General features: G+C 42.2%; 2 pseudogenes; one reads left to right on the top strand and one right to left on the bottom strand.

Moving 5' to 3' along the window:
- Positions 1–822: 822 nt before the first annotated feature.
- LOC133753790 (zinc finger protein 740-like) lies at positions 823–1,401 on the bottom strand (annotated as a pseudogene).
- A 5,438-nt stretch (positions 1,402–6,839) lies between these two features.
- LOC133752649 (tubulin epsilon and delta complex protein 1-like) lies at positions 6,840–14,566 on the top strand (annotated as a pseudogene).
- Positions 14,567–24,584: the final 10,018 nt, after the last annotated feature.

A 24,584-nucleotide genomic window follows, 5' to 3' on the forward strand; every position in this document is an offset into this window, starting at 1 on the left:
TCTCCAAGACCACTTGCCCAAAGAGAGAAGGAAAGGGCGTCCTGGGCCATTGTCACCCAAGTTTCCTCCCAAAGGCACTTGTGCTGACCCCTCACGTACCAGTGTGGCATGGGCCGTTAAAGCACCCATGGGCACAGCTCCAGCTCTTCCCTGGAGGACGGAAGAAGTGCAGCCCATGGTTTTTAGATCCGGACTGTGTCTGCTCCTCCCACTGTTCTTCCTTTTGTCTCTACAGTGTATAAGAAGGCCGAAGTAAGCTCAGCTGAACCTATTCTCCCTCACCAAGGTGAAGTGCAGGGCCATGGAACACCGAAGAGCTACTGCAACTGAAGACTGGATTCTGGGGAGAGCTGGACCAGCCACAGTGCCTGCTCTGGGCCAGGACTCCATGCTCCCAGGCTGCCTGCATCCACAGTTTACCTGCTGAAATTGCTTTTGGATAAACAAAAGCAACAACAGAACAAACAAATCCCCTTACCCAGTCTTTTCCATGTCAGCTGCCTGCTGGAGTCCAAGGCTGTGGGAGCCACGCTTCATTCTTAGCCCTGTACCTTGAGTCCCCACCTCCAACCTCAGTCAAGGGTTCAGGGACTGACTCTGCCACCCAGGAATGCTGCAGGCACTTCCTCGAGATACTCAGAGTCTCAGATTATTTACAGAGCTCATGCTCTGGGGCCACTGTCCCCGGATCCACACTTCTGGTCCCCTGGGTCTACTCCTTCAGGAAGGAGATAGGTTCTGATCAGGTGGTGGTGGGACCATCAGACCAGAGGGGGTGCATTCGTCAGTAGATTCTTCTGATCACTCCAGGGCCCCTTGCGCCTACAGAGAAAATTGCCCACCGGAAGACTTGGACTGGCATCCTTGGCACATCCGTTTGTGTCTGAGTAATCAAGCTGTCTGAGAAAAACACTGATGACACCATTCACACTGCTAAGGCTTCTCGCCACTGCGCACACATTTGTGGCATTGCAGATGGTACTTCTACAGGAAGCACATATCACATATATCACACTCAAACGGCTGCTCACCAGTGGGAATGAGGATGCACCTCTTGAGGTGGTAACTGCTCCTAAAAGCTCCGAAGCGGTGTTCACAAGTACAGTTCTTGGGAATCTCTACTTGAAAATAATCATTCTGTTCTACTACCACCAGCTTTTTAACAGTCTTTTGCGAATGGGAGGCCTCAACCAAGCCGTCGCCGTCTTTGCGGTTCCGGGACTTATTGCTGTCGTTTCGATGGGCCTGACTCGAGCACCTCAGCCCATGAGGGCTGCCTGCTCGCTCGCCGTTCTCGGCCCGCTTGCTGGCAACCTGGCTCAGCATCATCTTGCTGGCTGCGGTGCAAAGCAGACTCACACCTGTTAGGCCTTCACAAGCCAGGAGACTTGCCTGAGCCATGCTGAAGTCTCACTTAACACACCCCACGTTTAGGGCGCTCCTCGGTCCAGCTGTCCTTGGGACACTGCTGTCTGAAGAACTGTCACCAACTTCGCGTAGCAGCTCTGCCGTGTCCCTTCAGTCCTGCTGCCATATTGAACCGCCTGATTCTTCAAACAGAACTCAGGGTGTCCTCCAAAGCCGGAAGGAGAGGTGTTCCAAGAATCCCTGGCCTCTGCCCGGCTCCTGCCTACTCTCTGCAGAGACAGAGAATCTGCCAGTCCCGCTTTTCCAGTTGAGTTCTCTTGCTGAAGTTCTCCCAACTGTTCCGGAAACCTGCCGGGCGTGGGCTCGCGCTGCCGCGGCCGCCCCGTGCCTCCACCAGGCCCCAGCACATCCTGCCGTGCCCGCGGCGGCGGCGGCTGCCCCCACCGGAACTGAGGCAAGTTTACAAACACCAATCCAAGGTGTGTTTTCCTGGAAGCACTTCCCCCTACCTCTCGTCCTCGCTGCCAAGCCGCCACATCCACTTCCGGCTCGGGAGCCTGGAAAGGCGGAGGTGGTGGGAAAGGGGGTGAGGCTGGGGACGCTTGGAGTGGTCCAGCTGGTGAGAGTGCAGGGGCCGGCGCAGGAATCTCTTTGTTTTCATATTTAGTTTTATGACAGCGTAGTAGCAAGAAACACACAGTAGTGTAGTTTTAATCTTCTTAAGTTTGGAAAAACTTGCTTTGTGGCCTAAGGTATGATCTGTTCTAGAAAATGTTTTATTTGCATTTGAGAACAATGTGTATGTGTTGTACCTGAAACATCCGATTCCTACCAATTAAGACCACCAGAAGCTGAGGTTGATGCAAGCGCAAGAGTTTTATTTCAAACTCGAGTTTGGTCCGACATCCACACCAGGCACAGCTGGGCTGGATCGGCAGCCCCTACAGTAAGGTCGTTAGGGTTTTTATACAGTTGAACAATTTCGGCTGCACAACATCTGATAGGCTGATATTTTAATTTATATTTGCCGTTCTACGATTGGGTAAAGTATAGGGTCCGAGCCGCTATTGTGTACGTACCAAACTTTCTCTCTGCCTCTCTCTCTCTGTCTCTCTCTCTCTCTCTGTCTTAGCCCTTCAAATAGATAAGCTTTTTTAAAAAGTAGTTATTCATAGAGAAGGACATACTCTTGTCATTTTGTTCATTGATTTCTCTTCTTCATAATCTTCATACCTCTTTTATTCTGAGTCTTTTATTCTTTACTGATACGTTGTGCTGATGTTCTTTGATTTAATTTCTCTCTCTATTTTTTACCTTCTGTGGTTACAATGAGACATATATAAAATATCATTATAACAGTCTATTTTATGCTGGTAATGTAACTTCAAACACATGTAATGATTCTATACTTTTTCTTCTACCTTGCATTTTTTATAAAAAGTTACTCATTTGAAACGTGGAATGACAACAGGACATGGAGGGAGGGAGAGACAGACACACACACACACACACACAGATTCCACCTGTTGGTGCACTCCCTAGATGGCCACCTGCCAGGAACCAGGAGCTGCATCCAGGCCTCCCATGTGGATGTCTGGGGCCCAAGGACTTGTCCATTTCTGCAGGGACATGGATTGCAAATAGAGCAGCCAGGACTTGATCCAGTGCCCATGGGGGATACCAGTGTCCCAGGAGGCAGTTTAAGGTGCTAGACCACAATGCTGGCCCCACTCCTACCTCACACTTTATGATATTGAGAAAAACTTGCATACTTTTGCATTGTTAATGTTTAATACATTTTATAGTCATAGTGATTCTCAATATTTTTGTCAGTTAATTTTTATATAAACATTAATAGTGATTTACACATCATCTTTATAGGAGTAGAGTGTTATCTATTTCACTTTTACCAGTGGGTTTTATACTTTCGTAGAGATTTTATGCTGTTTAGCATCCTTTAGTTTTTGCTTGAAAAACTTCCTCTAGCGTTTCTTGTAAAGCAAATGTTTTGGTGATACATTCCCTCAGGTTTTGTTTGTATGGGAAAATCTTTATCTCTTCTTTATTTTTAAAAGACAGTTTGACAGATACTATATTCTTGGTTGGCAGTTTCTTTTTTCTCAATCCTATAGACTTTCTTCATCTTTTTCTTCTCCTTTTGTTCCTCTGACTGGATATTTCCTAAGGAACTGTCTTTGAATTTGCTTATTCTTTATTTTTCTTTATCAAGTCTGCTATTGAAACTATATTAAATTTTTCAATTTTGTTATTCTTAATTTCCAAACTTTCTACTTTGTATGATTTTTAGCTCTTTGTTGGTATTCTTATTTTGTTTAAGTATCATTTTCCTGATTTTGTTTACATCTATCTGTGTTCACATGTAGCTTTTGTCTTTAAGTTATTTTGAATTCTTTGTCAGGAAATTCATGGGTCTCCTTTTCTTTAGTGTTTATCAGAGATTTATTTTGTTCCTTGATAGTGTTGTATTTCCCTGATTCTTCAGGATCACGGACCAGTTTTTCTAACAAATTCTTACCAGTGATTTACCATTTAGTTTTCTCTGTTTGGAATGTCCTTCAACTCCTCAGAACCAACTTTAAACTTTACCTAAATTAACTCCGTCTTATGCCTTATGCATAAAAATGGTAGTCTCGGATCCTGGCACCAAGTCCCTGGATATCAAGGGAAGACTTTATTTTATTTATTTATTTATTTTTATCAATCTCATCTTTTCCTAGGTGAAGCAAAAACTTTAACTTGGCAAAAGTCCTAAAGTCCATGCTATCTAAAGATCTGGGTTTTTTTTTTTTTAAGATTTATTTACTTATTTTTTTTAAGATTTATTTATTTGAAAGTCAGAGTTACACAGGGAGAGGAGAGGCAGAGAGAGACAGAAGTCTTCCATCTGCTGGTCTATTCCCCAACTGGCAGCAATGGCCGGATCTGAGCTGATTTGAAGCCAGGAGCCAGGAGCCTCCTCTGGGTCTCCCACGCAAGCACAGGGGCCCAAGGACTTGGGCCATCTTCCACTGCTTTCCCAGGCCATAGCAGAGAGCTGGATGGGAAGTGGAGCAGCCCACTCTCGAACTGGTGCCCATATGGGATGCTGGCGCCTCAAGCCAGGGCATTAACCGGCTGTGCCGAAGCGCCGGCCCCTAAAGATCTGCTTTTTTTAAGGATCTCCTGTCACAACTGGCAACTTAGCTAGAAAGACATTTGTAACAATTCACAGTTTGATTAGCAGTGTAAAAAGGTGTCCATTTTCCCAAACCTTTACTAAAACTGTGTATGATAAATAACATTTTGATCTAGAATGCCATATCATGTATTGGTTTAATTTGCATATATTAATTGAAAATAAGGTCAAGCACCTTTTCATATAAGAAATTCCTACTTTTAATGAGCTATTTCTATCCCTGCCCATCCCCTCCCCCCTTAGGCTAGTGATTGCTTTCATTTTTTTTTTTAAGAAAACTTTTATTTAATTTGTACAAATTTCATAAGTACAACTTTAGGAAGATATCCATAAACTTTTTGAAGTCTCTTTATAGGACACTGTAAAATCATCAATGAATTTATTTTATCTCCCCCACACAGAAAAACTACCCTGACCTGAACTAAATAGTTAGAAACCTGGAAATAAGCATTATCATATACAGAGAACTCCAGAAGTCCTTTAGCCCTGGCTGAGAAGCAAAAACGGAATTTCATAATGCTCAGAGAGTAAAAGAATGCATTGTATAATATTTGCCCATTTATTTATTTTCTCTGACAATTATTGTGTATATTTTTGGGGTCTAATGTGATTTTTTTTTTTTGACAGGCAGAGTGGATAGTGAGAGAGAGAGAGAGAGAGAGAGAAAGGTCTTCCTTTTTGCCGTTGGTTCACCCTCGAATGGCCGCTGTGGCCGGCGCATCTCGCTGATCCGAAGCCGGGAGCCAGGTGCTTCCTCCTGGTCTCCCATGCGGGTGCAGGGCCCAAGGACTTGGACCATCCTCCACTGCCCTTCCGGGCCATAGCAGAGAGCTGGCCTGGAAGAGGGGCAACCGGGATAGAATCCGGCGCCCCAACCGGGACTAGAACCGGGTGTGCCGGCACCGAAAGACGGAGGATTAACCTGTTAAGCCATGGCGCCGGCCTAATGTGATATTTTTGATTTATGTATACATTGTAGAAATATTCAGTAAAATTAATCAGCATATCCACCACCTCACCAACTTTTATTGTGATGAGAATGTTAAAAATCTATTCTTTAGCCGTTTTGAAGTATACAATGCATTTACTGAAGTCAGCAAGCAGTGCAATAGATCGCAAAATATATTCCTCCAATTTAACTGAAACTTTATCCTCTTTGATCAATATCTTTCATTTTTCCATATATTCACCTCCCTTCACCTTCTGGTAACCACCATTCTCTCTGCTTCTGTTAGATCAATATTCTTAATGTCATACTTAATAGCTATCACATGGAAGCAACCTAAGTATCCATCAAAGGAGGAATTTACATTGAAACTGTGGTATATACAGTCTTCCTTTTGTATCTCCTGGGAAATGGTTGTAGGATCCGCTACAGATACCAAAATCTGTGTATGCTTAAGTATTTTATGTAAATTGGTATAGTATTGCACATAATCTTTTTAAAAGATTTCTTTATTTATTTGAAAGTCAAAGTTACAGAGAGAGAGAGAGAGTGACACAGAGAGGAATTTTCTATCCACCTTTTCACTCCCAAAGTAGATGCAACAGTCAGGGCTGAGTCAGGCTGAAGCCAGGAGCCAAGAGCTTCCTCTTCATCCATGTGGGTGCAGGGGCACAAGCACTTGGGCCATCTTTCACTGCTTTTCCAAGCCATCAGCAAGGAGCTGGACCGGAAGTAGAGCAACCAGGACTTAAACCAGTGCCCATATGGGATCTGGTGTCACAGGTGGCTGCTTTGCCCACTATGCCAAAACGGTGGACCCACACATCATCTTTACACACCTTCACATATACTTTAAATCATCTCTAAATTATGTATAACACCTAAAATAGTATAAAATCTACATAGATAGTTGTACTGTGATATTTAGGGAATGATTACAAGAAAAAAAGTCTGTATGTGTTCAGTACTGACACTACTTTTTCCAAATATTTATTTTTATTTTATTTAAAAGGCATACGAAAAGAGATAAATGGAAAGAGATCTTTCATCTGCTGATATACTCCCCAAATACCCCTTATAGCTGAGGCTGAACTAGGTAAAAAGCAGGTGCCAGCCTAGAACTCCATTCACATCTCTCAGTGGGTGGCAGGGACACATATACTTGAGCCAACACATTCTTCCCCCCAGGGGGATGCATTAGCAGGAAGCTGGTTAGGAAGTGAAGTAGCTGGAACATGAACCAGGCACTCCAATATGAGACATGGGCATCCAGAGTGGCAATTTAACCACTGCACCAAATGCTTAGCCCTAAATATTTTTAATCTACAGATGGTTGAATTTACAAAAGCCAACCAACAGCCTTATAAGGGAAAATTTGTCATTCACAGCAACATGAATGGAACTGGAAGACATCATGATACGGGAAATAAGTCAGGTATCGAAAGACAAACACTATATGATATCCATTCTGAAAAAAAAAAGCCTATTTTTCTCTTCTTCTCTACTCTGCATTTTAACAAGTTGAAGCTCCTAGACTTCGTACTACAAAGTGTTATCATTTCCTGACACCTCTTTGTGTGAGTGAAAGGACAAAGAAGGGTCCCAATAAAAGCCATTACTAATCATGTGAGTACTCAGTGGAAAATGAAAATGTAAGGTCCTTTGATCAAAAAGCAAGAGGAGGGAGTCATTAAGCTTCAAGAACATAAAGCTTTTGCTTGGGAGGCAGAGCAAGAGGGTGGCTGAGTAAGACACTCTGATGACCACCTCCCAAGATCTACAATAATTTGAACATACTTGCAAGCATCAAGTCACCTTCACAAGAGATATGGAAGCCAGTTAAGAGACCACAATGCCTTGTTTAAATACAATAATAAGAAAAGTTGCATTGAAGAAAGCAAGAGGAAAGAGTTTCCCATGTCACTCCTCCCCTACCTCCAAGTAGCACAGTATGGAGATAGATGCCCCCTGCATTGGGGAGGTGGGGATTGAGTCTTCAGGAATTTGGAGTTGAATTTCAAATCCAGGACCACTGAAATAAAATTCAAGATCATACAGGGACCCGAAGTCCCTACTCCCATGCGAATAACTGCAGACTATTTATAACCTCCATAGTAAGATTACCTCTACCATACCTCTCCTAATCTCTGGTGAAAAAAAAAAAGAAAGAGAAAGAAAAAAAAAACAGTTCAAAACTGCAGCTGCTGGAAAGCTGGCAGGAAAGTAAGTTTATGGTCATGCCTTGGAGCTCAGAGCCATGCCTAATGCCATGAAATCTAGCACCTAATAAATCCCAAAGACCTTTATCTCCAGGATAGAGTCTCTAGATTGTTTGGCATCACCCGCCGACCTGTTCCCTGGTAGGATGGACATGGTTTGACATGCATCACCACCAACGTCATGTGGACTTGGTGTGCACCACCAAGATTGCAAAGGTCCTTGTGATTCTAAGACCCAAATGTGACTCACCCAGAGCCTGTCTAGAAGATGAGTGACTTAATCCATAACCCATCATATAACATTGACAGAAATCAGGAGCCATGGGACTGTTTGGGGACTCTGTGTCAGTCTAGTAAATGTCAACACTGAGAATATCCCAACCATTTTGCTCTTAGTCCAGTGCCTTCAGGCAGCATCTCTGGACCTGCTTTGGTGCCAAGTGGAGATCTGTGGCCACAGTTGATCAGTATTAAACTCAAGGCAGTATCACTAGTGGCTGGTAGAAATGGCATCAGGCAGTGAGTCCATCACAGCAGACAGACCACAGCAGCATGGGCTTTGGGCCTACCTTAAAGCTGCACTTGTCTCAGTGGGCTGTGGGCTCAGGGCTTTGGGTGTGATCTAGCATTGTGGCATTGGTGGCAACAATGCTAGGAATCTGGACTTACCTTAGACCCAGGAAGAGGTTCACAGAAATGGATTACCCTTTTTTATGGCACTTCCCCAGTTAATTCTGAACAACACACCAAGTGCTGATTTGACAAATGTCTGAATTTGGGATGTATTGTAGAACAGAAATAGTAGAAATGATCAATGATACAATACAGCAAACTGTGACTTAAAGTACTATTTATTGCTGAAATACCAAAAGTGCCCACAGGTTCAGAAAAAAATAAACAGACTGCTTAGAATTTCTAGAAAGACAGTGAAAAATGAAGCCAAGATGCTATAATCAGTCCTTCAGTGTGCATGACAGCATACAATAAGTATTAGGAGAGTTCCAGAGAACTATGACCTCACCTAACAAAAAAAGTAAGGTGCCATAAAACAGAAATCAAGTAATTAAAATTTTTCAAATGCTCCGATAAAGATTTCAGAAATAGTTGTTTTCAGGAAACTCAAACTTCCAGGGAACACAGAGAAACAATTTAATACTCCAATGGAGACTTGGAATACAAAGAGGGTATTCTCAAAGCTGCAAGAGAAAAGAAACAACATATAAATGAGTCTCAATTCACAGAATGTACACTTCTAAAGGGAAATACTACAGGTCAGGAGAGAGTTCGATGAGTGCTTCACAGTACTGAAGGAAAACATTGCCAACCAAGAATGCTGTATCTGTACAGCAAAGCTATCATTCAGATATTAGGGAGAGAGAAAGACATTCCAAGATACAGAAAAGCTAAGAGAGTTTTTCACCAGATGATGTAGCGTACAAAAAATGCTAAAGGAATTTCTTCAAACTGAAAGAAAATTACGCTAAGAATGAAATATCAGGATAAATAAAACTCACTGATGGAAGTAACTATATAGACAAATTCATTTTGTCCCTAATATTTATAAACATGGTGTATATACCATTTATACCTTAGTGTGAAAACTAAAACAAAATTAAAAATAATAACTCCATAAATATATTTAGCAAGGGTGCTGGTTAATGCCCTGGCCTGCTTCACTTCCAATCCAGCTCTCTGCTATGGCCTGGGAAAGCAGTAGAAGATGGCCCAAGTCCTTGGGCCCCTGCATCCATGTGGGAGTCCTGGAAGAAGCTCCTGGCTTCAGATCAGTGCAGCTCCGGCCATTGCGGCCAATTGGGGAGTGAACCATTGGATGGAAGACCTCTCTCTCTCTCTCTGCCTCTCCTCTCTCTGTGTAACTCCGACTTTCAAATAAATGAATAAATCTTTAAAAATATATATTTAGAAAGAGGTAAAATGTGACACCAGAAACTCAAAATGTAGAGAAAAATGAAGTGCAATTGTAGAGTTCCTTGTTAGTATTTCTTATCTATCTTTATAACAAATATTTTAAAATCACTTGCTACAACCAAAAGAAGTAACCACAAAGCAAACCTGTAAGACGTTTATAAAAATAATAAGCCAGGAATCAAAGAACACTGCTAGACAAATCGCTTTAATAACCAATGAAGATTATAAGAAAAGGTGAACGAATGAAAGGAACTGCAAAGGCCGAGGAGGGACTCGGTCTAGCGATTCAGACACCTAAACCCCTATCAGAGTTGTCTAGGTTTGTCCCCATCTCCCTGCCAAATTGAGCCCTCTGATAATGCACATCCTGGAAAGCAACAGATGTTGAATCAAATGGTGAGGTTCCAGCCATCTTTGTGGGAGACGTGAATTCAGTTCCCTGCTTCCAGCTTTCCAGATTTGTCCCAGTCCAGCCCCAGTTAAAGTGTACATTTTGGGAGTAAACCAGTGGTTAAGAGCTCTCTGTGTCTGTCTGACTTTCGTTCCCTCTTGCTCTCTCTCTCTTAATTTAACTCTCAAAATAAATTTAAAAATTAAAAAAAGAAAAAAAGAACTATAAGAAAACTAGAAAAAAGTCATCAAAATGATAGTAGTAAGAGCTTAACTCTCAATAATTACATTAAATATAAATAAATTAAATATTCCAATTGAACTACCTGGAGTGGCCAAATGTATAAAGAAATAAGCCATATTGTTAGGATATACTACTATAGTTTTGATGAGCTGAGACTATTTTAAAAGTTACTGTATATGAGGGAAGTAGACATCTTTTCATTTGATTACTGTTTATCACCCTTGCCTATATTCCTGCCGAACTATGATCTTTTTAATTCTTATTTGTTGAGCTCTTTATTAGTGGAGTATTAAGCCTTTTTTTTTAATTGCATTTTTTTTGACAGGCAGAGTGGACAGTGAGATAGAGAGAGACAGAGAGAAAGGTCTTCCTTTTGCCGTTGGTTCACCCTCCATTGGCCGCCGCGGCCAGCGCGCTGCAGCCGGTGCACCGCACTGATCCGAAGGCAGGAGCCAGGTGCTTCTCCTGGTCTCCCATGGGGTGCAGCACCCAAGGACTTGGGCCATCCTCCACTGCACTCCCTGGCCACAGCAGAGAGCTGGCCTGGAAGAGGGGCAACCGGGACAGGATCGGTGCCCCGACCGGGACTAGAACCCGGTGTGCCGGCGCCGCAAGGTGGAGGATTAGCCTGTTGAGTCGCAGCGCCGGCCAATAAGCCTTTTAATATAATATAAATTAAAAATGTTATCTCAAAAACAAAACAATACAAAAAAGACCTAATGTTGTGCTGCTTACAAGAAACTCACTTAATCTTTAGGAATACACTTATACTGAAAATGAGAGGATGGAATAAGACATTCCATACAAATGAAACTCAAGAGAAAGCAGGCATACCCATAGTTATATCAGATAAAATAGATTTTAAATCGCAAACAATAAAAAGGCAAAGAAGGACATTATATAATGATAAAGTTTTCAATATAGTAAAAGGAAATATCAAATGTAAATATATATATATATATATATATATATATATGTTCCAACTATCAGAGCACCCAAGTACATAAACATATATTAATAGACCTAAAGGGAGTAATAGATTACAATACACTAATTGTTGGGAACGTTAACTTACCACTTTCAGAAATAAACATATCATCAAGACAGAAAATCAGCTAAGTAAGAGGAGAGTTTAAATGCACCTTAAATCAATTGGCCCTAAAAGACATGTACAGAACATTCCATTTAACTGCTGCAGAGTGCAAATTCTTCTCCATGGCATATGAAACATTTTCCAGGGTAGATAATATGGTAAGTCGTAAATCTTAACAATTTTTTTAAAAATTAAAATTATATTTTCTAATCATAATTCAATAAATTATAAATCATTAAATCACTAATAACAAAAACTTTGGAAGCTACTTAAATTCATGGAAAGTAAGCAAGTTACTCCTGAGTAACCAATACACCAAGGGACAAATAAAAGAAGACATTAAAAAATTTTCTTACAAACCGATCCTGGCTGCATGGGGAGATAGTGACACTAGGTGGAACATTTCTGGGGCCCAGGCAGAAGCCCTGCCCATGGCCATTACTGCACAGAGTCGGTCACTGTCCTCTGGACTGGAGATATTAGGAGCACCACGTTCAACCATCTGGAAGCAGCCTCCGCGCTCTGGCAACTCCTTTTTTTTTTTTTTTTTAAGAACAACAGAAATTTATTATTCACAGTTTTGGGGAACAGCAGTCTGAAATCAGAGCATCAGCAGGATCCTGCTCCCTTTGATGGCACTGGGAAAGGATCTATTCCAGATTTGTCTCCTAGCTTCTGGTAGCCTCACATATTTATTTGTATATGACCATCTTCCCCCTGTTTTCTCTTAATGTTACCTTTCCTCTAGACATGTCTCTGTGTTCTGGCAACTCCTTTTCCAGGTGCTCTAGCCGCTCTCGGCCGATGGAGACTTGGCCTCACTTGGCACAGTGTGACTCCTTGACCAGGCCTGGCCCAGCTACAACCTCCTGTGGACCTGCGCCTTGTGCAGTGGCTGATGGGAAAGCTGCCGTTGTTTTGGCGAGGCCCGATCTCCAATCAGTGGAAGCACAGCGCCCTCCTGAGCAAGATACACGTGTACACCCATGGCTGCCACAGAGACCAGAGCCTCGGCTCTCTGATTGTCATTGAAAGAGATGCTCAGAGACCCAGAGAACGGCCTGCAGGACACTGACCTGGACGCCTGCCTCCCCAGGCACCTGCCGCAGCATCACAGGACATGTTTCTGCCCAGGATCCGTGAGCACAGGGTTAGCGAGTTGGAGCTGATAGCGCAAGAGCTGCAGGGTCTTCAGAAGGAGTTGTGGCAGGTGGTGGAGCCCGGGTGGGCGGCCTGGATGGCCAAGGTGAGGCCTCGCACAGGCGTCACAAAGCCATGCCCTCATCCTAGCTTTGTCTTCCAGGTCCTCGCCCAGCCCTCTCCCCATCCCCCCCTCCTGGGTGGGCTGACATGAGGGGAATTTAAGCGCTGGTGGAACGGAGCCACTACTTAAATTGTGAGGTTATTTTTGTTTTTGTTTGAGAGGCATAAAGACAGAGATGGAGACAGAAAGGGAGAGAGAGAGATAGAGAGAAGAGGGAGAAGAGAGAAGAAAGAGAAAGAAACAGACAGATGGAAACAGATGGGGAGCTTCCCCCATCTGCTGGTTCACTCCCCAAATGCCTGCAACAACCACTGGCTGTGGTTGAAGCGGGGAACTAGGAGCTCTATCTGGGTCTCCCATCTGGGTGGCAGGGACCCAACCACTTGGGTCATCACCACCACCTCCCAGGTAGCAGGAGGCTGGAGTCAGAAATGGAGCCAATATCCAACCCAAGCACTCCAGTGCGGGAGCTGGGAAGGCCAGACACCAGTCCTTAGCTGGCATCTTAATCAGCAGACTAAACATGGGCCTGAAGGCTGGGTAGGTGGGAAATTTCTACTGCCTGCGTGGCACCATCCTTTCCCCATTGTGGGGTCCCTGAGCTCTTCCAGGAGTTCATCTGGGGGTTCCTCCTGTGTCATCTGTGCAAAGGGAGCGATGGCTCCTTCCCATTGGCTGTAACCTGCTGAAGCTGTGGGTGGCCCCTCACCGTGGGCTACACCTGCTTTCTGAATCATTTCAAACCAAACTGCAGGCAGGATCTCCTTGAAACTCTCCAGTAAACCAGAGGAGTGATGGTGCTTCCTGGACCCCTGACTTGGGGATGGCTGCTGAGCCACCCCACACATGTTTCCCAGGGTCCCAGCTGTCCCACTGCTATGACAGCAGCTTCACTCAGGGAACAAGGGCACCATGTCACTGCTGGCAGTCATCCTCATGTCCCAGCACTGGAGAGCAGAGCTAATTTGGCAGAGTCCCCCAGAAGATCAGGGTAGGTACCAGGGAGACTCTGGAGCTGGAGGCTTGAGGACCCTGTGGGTGTGGCCCCACCCCACCAGGCTAGGTCTGTGTAGGGACTTGGCCAAGCTGGCTCTCCCAAGCTCAGCCCCATCTGCACTGCCTGCTTCTGGAGGGTAGTGTGTGCAGTGGGTGTCCCTGAGGAGTTTGTGCTGAGCACTGGGCATGCCTGGAGGGACTTGGCCTGCTGGATCCAGGCTCATACTCACACCCCACAACCAGTTGGGCATGTGGTGGGTGGTCCTGGGGGAGAGCTGAGGGCCAGAAATCGGGGACCCTGTCCCTGTAGGGATCCAGGGGTCCCTGTGGCCAAGTTGCTTCTGGCTTAGGGTGAAGCAGAGCCAAGGATCGGGGGGACTTTAGTGGTAGCTCCTGGGTCCACCAACTTTTCTCCAGGAGGAATGACTTGAGGTATAAGCCCTTGCAGGGGCGGCTGTGCAGCATCAGGGACACTGGATCCAGTTGTTGGGGCCTGGGGAATACTGAGGAGGCCTGTGGCATGCCAGCATCTGGTGGGGTCAGGGGTCAGAGAGGAGAAGAACCAGCTGATGCCAGCGTCTTGTTGCAGGTTGGCGGCCAGGACCAGGGGGCTGTGGTGGAGTTTCTCTCCCCAGGCCTTGCAGGAGGCTGTGCAACAGGAGCTAGCAGCCCTGCAGCGGTCCTGGGAACAAGACAGGGGCCCTGCCCAGGCCCTTGGGCCCCATCGGCTAGGGAGAAGTGAAGATGGGACACTGGCACTTTGGGGCCTGCCAGGCAGCAGAAGTGGTTGGGACACTGAAGAGCCAGGAGGCCTGCCTGGAAGTAGTGCTGCACCAACTACAGGGACAGTGTTAGCAGGAGCTGGCCAGGCTGGCAGGAGTCCTGCCCGGCCTTGTTTGGATCCAACCACCTAGACGCTGAGGGCCCACAATCGTAGCCTCCGAGTTTGGGTGTCAGAGGAGCAGCTTCTGGGGCCTGGTGGTTGCAGAGATGGAGAGGCAGAGCTCTAGGCCATTAACTTGCTACAGAAGCTACACCTGTCCTGACTATGACCAACAGCATTCAGGTGGGCATGGAATGGTCCCCGGGGCAGGGGAGTCATGGGTCCTGTGCCATGCTCCCTGGTCTGGAGCAGAGCCCTTCCCCCAGCTCCTCTTGCCCCTCTGCCTTTGAGTTCCAGCTCTGGTCCAGCCCTAGGACCCTGACTTGGGCCCAACACACAGTACTTTCATTGCCCTTGAGCTCCCTGCCTGCCATAAACCACCCCAGACCTGGGATTCCTGACACTGGGAACCTGCAAATATGAAATCCCAGTGTGTGCTCCACGTTAGGGAGCTGTACTTCTGCCTTTGTCCTGCAGCCTTCATGCAGTCTCAAGTGCCTGTGAGTGTGAGTCTGTGTGCCTGTTCCTGTTGCTGATGAGAGAACAGACCGAGTGAGGCAGCGCTGGCTGCTCTGCAGCGCTACAGCCCCAGTGTGTGACCTCAGCGTTCCTCACTGGTGTTGGCCCTGGAGAAGCTGTGTCTAGGTTTATGTGGCTTCTTTCCCAGGCTACTCTGCTCCCATGCCTTAGGGCCTCCATCTCAGAGTCCTCCCTGATCTTGGTGCCCCCGAGGCCACATAGCCTTCCATCTAAGGTCACAGTTCCTTGGTCCCCTCCTGCCATCTGACATAAGTTCCAGGCCCTCGTGAAGACAGGCTGAAGGCCCACATGCACCAGATGTCAGGCCCAGCAGTGAGCAATGGGGGCCTGCACCCTGGATAGGTTGACGTCCCAGTGAGGAGGCTGCAGTGAGTCCCACGTGTGTTTCCCCACAAAGATGCAAGAGCAGATGCCTACATAGGAAGCTGCAGAGGACCAAGTGCACTGACTGCAAATAAAGCTCAACAGACTCAGTTCCATCCAAACCAGACACTTTGGTTTATTGAAAGACACCGTGGTGGTTAAGCCACCACTTAGGACACCCACATCTCATATTCCAGTTCTGGCTCTGGCTCTGGCTCTGGCTCCTGTCTCCAGCTTCCTGCTAATATACCCTGGGAGGTGGCAGGTGATAGATTGAGTTCTTGGTATTCTGACAACCACGTGGGAGATCTGGAGTTCTGGGCTCCTGGATTCAGTCTAGTCCAGCCCCAGCTGTTGTGAGAATTTGGGAGAGTTTGACAGCAGATGGGAGCCCCCTCTTTCTGTCTTTTTCTGTGTTTTAGATAAAATGAAAACAAACAAATAAAATTATTAAAACCTAAAGAAAAATTTCTTGAAATGAACAAAAATGGAAATACACCATACCAAAACCTAGGGGATAGAGTAAAAGCAGTATAAAAGGGAGGTTTATAGCTGTCAATGCCTGCATCAAAAAAGAAAGATCTCAAATAAAAAAAAACTATCATTGCAACTCAAATAACTAGAAAAACAAGAACAAATCAAATCCTAAATTAGTAGAAGGAAAGAAACTATAAATTCAGTGCATGAATAGATGACATAAAGACTTAAAACATAATACAAAAAAATCAAGGAAATGGAGAACTGCTTCTTTAAAAAGATAAAGACAATTTATAAACCCTTGGATAGACTAACAAAGAAAAAATGGAAAAGCTTCAAATACATAAGACCAGAGATTATGACTGATTTTTAGTTTTATTTTACATCTGTAACTCAGTTTCCTCACCTCTAAAACATGATGACAGTACCTTCTTCTTCAAATTGTTTTCAACAGTAAATGAACTCCTACATAGAAAGTTCATTTAGCCTATCTTCGGTCACACAGTATGCCTGTAAATAGTAATAACTATTACTTGAGGTAAATGGAGGGAAAGATCATGATTACAATCAGAATCGTATTTGAATGGCATTTAGAAAGTGGTCATTAATTGGCAATTCTGCATGTTAGGCTTCACTGGAAAAGATTTCTTTTTCTAAACAAGTTTACCTATCCCATGAAATTCTAAGATAGTTTAATGATAATACAGACTGCTCATATTTATAAGATTATGAGAGAAATATTCCATATTTTGGATTGATATATTCATAAGATAAATGTAAACTTTCTTTTAATTGTGCAATTGTGCTTATATTAAATATCTAGAATGGGTAAAAGTCATGGAGACAGAAAGTAGGAAGTGACTGCCAGGATCTGAAGGAGGAGGATGGAAAATGACTGTTGATTGAAAATTTTTTGGGGGAAATGAGAATATTATGGAACTAGACAGCAATGACAGTTGCATAATTTTGTGCAGATACTAAAAGTCACTGAACTGTACACCTTAAATGAATGAATTGTATGGTACATAAATTATATTTTAATAAAATTATTATTTAAGAAAAACACAGTACACTACATGATCCTTTAAACTCTTAACTCTGTTTCTGTACTCTGACTTAAAATGACAAAAATAATCATAGAAACCCAAGAACTATTTTATGCTACCTCATCTGGAACTGTTCCCCTACAATATCCCTCAAAGTCTTCAGAGCAGCCAGTTTCAACATCTCTTCCACCAGGAGTGATGGCTCTAAGGACTGGATTGTTCTCTAGGAGCTCCCTTCATTCCCAGTGTCCTTGTGCCTTTCATTCTACCCCAGACTTGACATTTTCTGGGTTGAGCTTAATCCAATAAGCCACCTGAGAAAATTCTGATTTAAAGTCTTCTCAATTGTAGGAGTTCCTGAAAAGCTTAGTAAAAAACATACCAATGTGTTAAATACACAATCTAAGTGATTGGAATAAAGGTGCTCACTGGGAAATTCCTCCCACTTTTCTACAGATTTGAACATTTTCTTAAAAACATTAGAAAAAGCAGCCAGCCAAATGCTCAATTATTATTTTCCTAGATCCATGCATCTGGCTATAAGAATTGGGCATGCTCCTACTTCTTCCAGTTGCGTCCTCAGAATCTCAGACCATCTGAGGACTGGTGGCCACAGCTAGTACCACCCAGGGGAACAAAAACTACCAAAATGGGCCAGAGTGGAGGCAGCTGTTATCACCAAGCACAGTTGACCCAAGTAGGTTACTACCCATCTAAATCATAATTTTTAGGCTCAAGCCCTACCACTAATTGAGCATTCATGAAGTCTCTGCCAAAGTGAGAAACTATGAGGCTCTCCTTCTGCCCTACTGACTATGGATAACCAAATATGGCTTCCAGTTCTTGGCATCCAGCATGGACAGGCCCATGCTCCAAATATCCAACTGTACCATGCAACCTTCCTGGAAACATGCAGAATGGAGTCCCTATAAAGGAGTTGATCTTAGGGAGGACAAGCTACCCACTCACCCCCAAATCACATGGCTTGAACTTTCCTCTGGTGTTCATCATGACTTTGGAAGCCTCCATATCAAATTTAAACTATTTTCAATAAATGTAAAATGATGATTTATTTTACTGTAAAGAAGCAACTGCATTAAAGGAAATTTCTCAATTAAGTGACAGAGTAACTAAGGATATTCAGTACTATAAAATGCAATAAGAAATGTGAAATAACTTTGAAAAGTGAAAAATTTTACACTAGAAAATGTTACTCTTTCCAAAGTGGTACATCAAATTTCTGATATTTTTCTTTCTTATATGCCTTTGGATTTTTGCCTCACAATAGAGTATAAAAGAGTTCTCAATGCCCTGTTCCCACTTAGGACAATATTGCAGAAGAGCAAAGCCTGGTGGCAAACAGTCAGTGTGCAGATTTTAAACAAGTGATAGAACAGAAGATGCATCTACTATAGTTTACAATTGTTTTGTGTTAACTGCTTGGGAGATGTCAATCCAAACTGTTTTCAAGCTTTTTTTCCCTGAAATTTATGGAAGCCCACACTCAAAAATGGAGTTGTTAGTGGCCCACACATGCCAAGATAAATATAAGCAGCAGAATACTTTGGCAAGAGGATGTCAGCGGGGGTAGGCATTAGAGGCAACATTTAAGAAGCCACTTGAGATGCCTACGTGCCATTTCAGAGTAGCCGGGTTTAAGTCATGGCTTTGCTTTCAATTCTATCTTCCTGCTAATGTACACCTCAGGCTCAGTTACTTGGGTTCCTGATATCCATATCCACACATGAGACCAGATGGAGTTTCAGGCTCCTGGCATCCACCTGGCCCAATCCTGGCTGTCACAGGCATTTGGGGCAGAGAACGAATAGATGGTTCTCTCTCTCCGTCTCTCTGCCTTTCTCGCTTTCTCCCTCTCTGCCTTTCAAACACATAAAAATACATTTTGAAAAGAAGATGCCATTAATTTCTAAACCCCCAAGCTATCCTTGCTGTAGTGAAGATATTCAGTGTCAAGTTATCCATAGTTTAATTGAAGCTACCTAAAAGTTTTAGGAAGAACGTTAGTAAATACAGTGAGAATGTGTGCCATTAAAATGTGTTTTTTTCATGATAAAGTAGAGGGCATTTGGCTTGTATGGACTGAGAAGTTATAAAGAGAAAATTAATTCCCACCTGTTAAGTACTGTATACTTCAATTCTAAGAAATATCTTGAACTGAAATCTCATTAAACCAAATGATGGATCACTTCCATTCACAAAGAATATCACAGCTGTGAAACAGTGTACAATGTGGTTAAATGATGAATTTACATTCACTCCTAGAGATAAAAATTTATTCTTTAGTTTTCATTGAACATGTATTTGTTTTGGGGTCCAGGATGAGTCTGTAAAAAGGATGTGGACTCTACAAAATAAAATTAACAGAACTAACCCAAAATAGCAAATCTCTAAGCATTTGTTCCCTTGTCTCCCCAGAAAGCCTTATCTGTAAATCAAAAGTCATGAGACTGTTTAAAGATGTAAACATATGTTCTGAGTTTCTTATTCTCTTCCTCATCTCTTTTTTTTATTTTGTAACAATTCACCCTTTCATGAAGACAGAGAAAAATAAACATGTCTATTTTTATCTCTATATTTCTAGAAAGAAATAAGGCAAAGAGAATAATCTAGTGAGAATTATTACAGAAAGAGTCACTTTCTTGGTCAGTGGATTCAAGTATTCAAAGCTATTGCTGCATTAATTGCATGTTAAAATGCAATGCTCCAATCTACTCAGTGTAATCAACTGAATATAAAATAATTTAAGTACTTGAGAACTTGTTATGACAACATAATCTGAGTTCCAAATCTAAGGATGTATGTTTTCACATGTTAGAATAACCTTCTCATATCCCATTTCATTTTTCCCTATCAGAAACAGGATCAGCATCATGGGTGTATGCCTGATATTACAGAGTCCAATGATTTGAAGGGCTCTGCATTTCATTTAACAGTCATCTGTTTTTATGATGAAATTCATGTAAAATCAATCATTTTATCTTTGAACTGAGTTTTTGCAAGTGAAATCTAATGGGAGAATTGAACAAGCAAAGATATAAGCAAAGGAGATAAGCCCAAAATGCTTGTCTACCGGTATTTGCTGCCTTATTCACAATACTGTTTATAGTGTCCAATGTACATGTATGCAGAATTACAGTGTACCCATGATATATGGGAGATAAGCAATGCTCAAAGCAAGTAAAAGTAAATTATTTCCACGACTAAGCTGAGAAGTATGAGAGGCCACACTTTCCTTTTCAACCAAAATTTCCTTGAGTAAAAAAAAAAAAAAGACAACAATTTTCAAAGAAATACAAATAGCCAGAGAACACTACAGATTACCTGAAAAAGCACTGAAAATGTGAAGTATAAGATGATGGCAGCATCAGTGGAAAATATGTAGATTTAGGACATGGAACTGTGAAAATGCTACCTAGTATCCTGTCATTGTGAGACTCTCCTAGACGTATATGTGTTCTCTAATATAGGTTTGAAGAAATTCTCAGCTTCAGGTTTCAACCTTTTCAGTTCCTACTAACACATATCTGATAATTTTTAAAATATATTAACCAGAGTTTTTATTATTAATTACTACTGCTTACCCAATATCCTTCTCCATTCAAAGTAGACTTTAAGGCACATACTACACTCTGAAGATTGTTGTTTTCAAAAGATAAGGCTTGAAAGGACTCATGCCATAAGTAAGAAATTTATAAGAGAATATGGAGCCTAATACGGTTTTCAGACTGAGGGTCAGGACAGAGACCAGAGAGAATAAGATGGACTTTATGAGTAAAGGACCTTGTGTTGTGTCCCCAGGTCAAACTTCAGAGACAAAATGGTGGTCAAAACTTAAGAAATGGAGGGACTGGTGTGGTGGCGGAGCTGGTAAAGCTGCCACCTGCAGGGTCAGTATCCCATATGGGCACCTGTTGGAGAACCGGCTGCTCCACTTTTGATCCAGCTCTCTGCTATGGCCTGGGAAAGCAGTAGAATGTTTCATGGGAGACCTGAAAGAAGTTCCTGGCTCCTGGCATGGGATCGGCTTAGCTCTGGCTGTTGTGACCATCTTGGAAGTGAACCAGTGGATGAAAGACCTCTCTCTCTCTCTTCCTCTGCCTTTCTGTAATTCTGCCTTCCAAATAAATTAATAAATAAATAGTGTTGAGACTAGAAAACAGTTTTTCCTTAAAAAAAAAAAAAGAAGAAGAGGAATTGGAATTTCCAAGAGCTTTGCAGCTTTGATATGGAACACTAGTTGTTTATTCATATGTTCAAGTGAATTTATTGCTTGTCATTCACTTCACAATGCCTACTTAATGATATATGAGTCTTGTGTGGAGTAATCAAAGGCTATTGTTTATATTAGTTATCTTACCTTTATATGTCAGAGACAATAATTCTTTTCAATTTTTAGGAAAACATATCTCCCTTTACACTGATTACCCACAATAAACATCTTAACACAAGTCATCTAATGTTTTACCTCTCCTTAGACAAAAAGTGATAACTGTTCATATGCACACCTGAGTTATTCATGGATGTATATACCTTTAAATTATGACAAAATAAATTATAAGCTATATTTTAATCATTAAAAGTGATTATGGCTAATGAGTGTATATAAAATCAGAATTATGGCATCATGGAAGAAAATGTTACTGAATCAGATCACATAGTGGCCTTGGTCCGGCTCCTGAGAAGTGGGTGAGATTTTCTTAGATGGATAAAGTAAGTAAAAAAAAATAGAATTGTTGTGTAATGCACTGGATGTTTGATCCTAGTTATATGTCCTTCTTAGCAGTGCACTTCCAAACAATATAATGAAACTAGAGATCCCTTCATGGAAATTCTAAAATCTCAGTTTGATGCTGGTTATCCAAAGAGGCAAGACTTTACAAATGGTCTCCCACTACTCTGGCATTTTTTATTCTTAATCAGACCATTTCTAGTACTACAAATCAAACAATCTATGAATCTATTATACAGGTTCCACTGATAGATCTACTACAGTTTTTAGAGCTAGATTTCTTAAAGACTTACTTTGCAGAGACAGTAATAAATTTTGTAAAGCAAAGAAACTCCATGTTTTGAGAAATTAATAGGATTGTGTGCATGTGTGTGTAAGATGGACATATAAGAGCCAGCCATAGGATAATATAAACTCTGAAACTGTAAGACATGATATAGTATTTAGTGTTTTCTAAACTTATTTATCAAGAATTAAAGAATAGTCATGCAGACATATATAAACTAATTCATCAAATATTTTTGGCCATTAACTTTTTCTTTACTCTTAATGAGGTTAGCAGATGACAAAATTATGCAAACAATTAATAGACAGGATAATAAGTGCTTCAATAAGGTTGATGTAAGGTAATTTTGAAGAACGTAGGAGGTCCACATAAGCCCATAGGTTAGGATGGCTTCTGGAAAAAAGTGACCTGTAATCTCAGACATAAAACAAATATGAGCTATTTTTTTTAAAAGAGCATAGAATGGCCCAGACAAAGGAAGAATCATATGCAGATGCTTAAGATAGAGGGATCTTAGGTCATCTACTAAACTAGATTAAGAATTATTTTTAGCAGCTTAATCCTTTCTTCAAACAAATTCTTATCTCAAGTTTAGCAGAGCTAATCTGCTAAAGTGAAGGTGAAGAACTAGAGCACAAGCTCCTCAGCCACCATCTTCATCCATCCTACCAGGACGGTAGACCCAGAGATATGTCCCAGAGCACCATTTAAATTCCGGCCCAGGGGGAACAGAAGTAGAGAACTCTCGATTCACAACTACCATCGTGATATTGGTTCAGGAGAAAAGCATCTCTGGATACCAATGGTATTTGGAGCAGATGGGGAAGTGGAATATTAATAGTCTCAAATTACAAGGAGAGTTACTCTTCAATTACAAAGGGATAAACAGAACCTTTATGAAGGAGAAATCTGGTAGAGGTACCACCTTAACCACCGAACTTAACATCATCAATAAAAGACAAACACCTATCATACCACCTTGTTTATGTGATACACTGAGGTTTGTGAGGCTATATCACCAAAAACATCCAACCTAAGTCTAATCATAGGAAAACAGACATCTGCAGAGAAATAAAGTCTTCAAAAATGCCAATATCATAAGGAAAGAGTAAATAAAAAGAAAGAAGGTACACAACCTGTTTTATATATATATATATATATATATATAGAGAGAGAGAGAGAGAGAGAGAGAGAGAGAGAGATTTATTTGAGAGGTAGAGTTTATTTGAGACAGAAAGAGTAAGAGACATAAAGCTCTTCCATCAGCTGGTTCACTCCCCAAATGGCTGCAATGGTCAAAGCTGTGCTGAACTGAAGCCAGGAGCTTCTTCTGGGTCTCCCATGCAGGTTCAGGGGCCCAAGGACTTGGGACATTCTTCTACTGCTTTCTCAGGCCATAGCAGAGAGCTGGATGAGAAGTGAAGTAGCTGGGACTTGAACCGGTGCCCTTATGGTATGCCGCAGGCAGAGGGTTAGCCACAGCCCCATCCCTTGTTTTTTATTTTTAAAAACACTAAAGACATGAAAACAAATGCAAGGTCTGACCTCCTTGCTCAAATCTTGAATTTAAATTTTAAAAACAGGATGAGTGTTTAGCCCAGCAGTTAAGACACCAGTTAAGATATATATGTCCTGTATTGAAACTCAAGATCCAGCCCTGCACCTTACTCCAGCTTCCTGCTAATGCGGACCCTTGGAAGCAGTGGTGATGGCTCAAGTGACTGACTCCTGTCGCCCATGTGGAAGACCTGGACTGAGTTCCTGACTCTTTACTTCAACCATTGCCCAATCCCTGAAAGTGTGGGCATTTGGGGTTTAAAACAGAAAGTAGGAGCGCTCTCTCTCTCTCTCTCTCTCAAATAATTTTCTTTTTTTGAATTCAAAAACTAAGCTAAAGGGCCAGGAGTTGTGGCACAGCAGGCTGAGCCACCACTTGGGACACCAATGTCCCACAAGAGGATGGAGTCCCACCTCTATCTCTGGGTCTGCTTCTGATTCAGTTTTCTGCTAGTGTGCCTGGGAGGCACAAGATAATGGTTCAGGTGCTGAGTCCCTGTCACCCATATGGGAAACCTGGATGGAGTTCCAGGGCCTGGCTTTGGCTTGGCCTGGCCTAACAGTTGCAGGCATCTGGGGAGTGAATCAGTTGATAGAGGATCTCTCTCTGTCTTGTGCGTTCTCTCTGTCACTTTACTTTTAAAATAAATGAAAATGAATAATCATTTTTTAAAACTAAAAATCAGAAAAACAAAACAACAACAACAACAAAATTCTGGCCCATTTTTTAGAAGGATTTTATTGCAGCAAGAGGAGAATACACTAAATCATACAGTGAACTGGTGTCAGAAATGAACATGTCACTTAGATCTTTTATGTTATTTCTAGCTGTGGCATATTTATTCATTATTTTCAGGGTACCAACAACAAAGTGTCATTAAGCACATCTGAGAAAATTCAAGGTTCTGGTCACTATGATTGATTCTTATTAGGTACATTTTTAATTGTACAAAATTTAGGACAGTAAACATTATTACTCTTATTTTAGAATGGGAAAAATAAGCTCTTTAATGTTTATTGAGCATTTACCATGTATC

Source organism: Lepus europaeus, chromosome X, assembly GCF_033115175.1.
Source record: "Lepus europaeus isolate LE1 chromosome X, mLepTim1.pri, whole genome shotgun sequence".
In the NCBI taxonomy this organism is placed as follows: Eukaryota; Metazoa; Chordata; class Mammalia; order Lagomorpha; family Leporidae; genus Lepus; species Lepus europaeus.